Here is a 2,057-nt window from a genome sequence, read left to right on the forward strand (position 1 = left end):
TCCATAAAAGAATAACCAATGGACACAGACCCAGGGGGGGTGAGGGGAAGCCGGGGAAGGTCAAGGGGGGAAAAATAGGAGACATATGTAATACTCTTTGTAATACTTTAAGCAATAAAACAAAATTAAATAAATAAAACAAATATTCTTCCAAAAGCTATATTATGAACCAGGAAACTTTATGCTTAAATGATGTAGCAAATATGTTGAATAATTACTACTTACCAGGCACAGTGCTAAGTATTTTAAACACATTATTTTATTTAATTTTCCTAACAACCTCATAAGGTCAGTAATATTATTATCCTTATTTTAAAGATGAAGAAACTGAAGTTAAAAGAAGGTCAATAATTTATTCAAGGTCACACAGGTAATTCCTGAGCCATTACTTTTAACCACTATGTTCAAAGACATGCTAAAGTGTAAATTTCAGTTACTTTCTACCTAGATAAATTAGAACATTCCTACTGTTATCCTTTGCTCACTAGAATATTAATTACAAGTTGCCATTTCCCACAACTCTAGTTATTTAAATGTGTCCTTGTTTTCTACTCTCTCTTTAAGGGAAGTATTGATAGGTAATATTAAAAATGGCTTCCCAAACACTAAATTTTATCGAAGGTCACATCTAGAATTCACAATTAATAAAACTAAACTCCATAGTATCAAGTGGAGTTCCATCATAAACAAAATGTCTGTAGGTCAGAAATTAGAAAAAATTAGGTACTTCTAAATGAATTTGTTTACAGTATTTGTCATAAATTTTGACCTTCTAGTAGTTGTCAGGTCTCCCTTTTTTATTTAGTGGCTTTTTCAGTATTGTTTTAAGTTCTGGAGTAAAATAAAATATAAGAACAACTGAATAAACATTTGTGGATCTTGGCCTGTAACCTCTGACCAGGCCTTTATTTTTTTGTCTCCTCTACAATTTTCAGAAGAATTAGGCATTTGGCATTTTCTCTTTGAGTAGGGACTGCTTTTATTTTCTTCTTCTTCTTTTTTTTAATCCTCACCCGAGGATTTTTTTCATTGATTTTTTTAGAGAGAGTGGAAGAGAGAGGGAAAGACAGAGAAAAACATCAGTGTGAGAGAAACACATCGATTGGTTGCCTTCTGCATGCGCCCTGACCAGGGCCCAGACAGGGTAGGAGCCTGCAACTGCCGTACGTGCCCTTGACCGGAATCAAACCAGGACCCTTCAGTCCATAAGCCAACACTCTATCCACTGAGCTAAACCAGCTAGGGCATGAAAATTGAATATTATGCCCCAAATTACATTTTGCTGGTTAGACTTCGCTTTTTTATGAAGTTGATCTCTTGAATGCACCCTGACCAGGACCCGGGCCAGGGAGGAGCCTGCAACCAAAGTACGTGCCCCCTTGATCAGAATCAAACCCAGGACCCTTTGGTCTGCAGGCTGATGCTCTATCCATTGAGCCAAACTGGCTAGGGCTCTTTGTGTTTTTTCTTACCATCCTATCTCATTATCTGCTAAGTTCTGCTTGAGCTTACACATACCAAAGAGCATGCATTAATATGTGTATTTTTGGGTGCATATTTTAAATAGAAGGGCTGGAAAGAGGCAAAATCTTTACACTGAATGTCACCTTCAATTTCAGTAGTTCATTTCCTTGTCTTGCACTTATACTTAAGTATGAGCTATTTAAGAGGTCAGTGGCACAATTTTCAAAAGATGTGTGTGTATTTGGGGTGGGTGAGCAATTTCAGAGACTGGTAAAAAGTAAGTTTTCAGCAAAAATGGCAATACATTTTTGTTCCCTGACTTGCAAGCATGATAGGTATTTATCAGCAGAATTTGCAACTCTCAAGAATTTCGTTATAACCCTAGTAATGGTGTATACCTTACATAATTTCACATGCCAAAGAGTTTTTAGGGTGCTTAGTGTTCAGTTCAATAGTGATCTTGGCATAATCTCTTTTAGTAAGTTTAACTTTCTAGATACTAGATGTTTATAAGGTGTTTTTTCCCCCCACATCATTGCTTCTGGGTTCTAAAATTTGGATTAAAGACGTGTATAAAATGTTTTTGCTTACCT

The sequence above is a fragment of the Myotis brandtii genome, unplaced genomic scaffold (genome assembly GCF_000412655.1).
Source record: "Myotis brandtii unplaced genomic scaffold, ASM41265v1 scaffold39, whole genome shotgun sequence".
Classification (NCBI taxonomy): domain Eukaryota; kingdom Metazoa; phylum Chordata; class Mammalia; order Chiroptera; family Vespertilionidae; genus Myotis; species Myotis brandtii.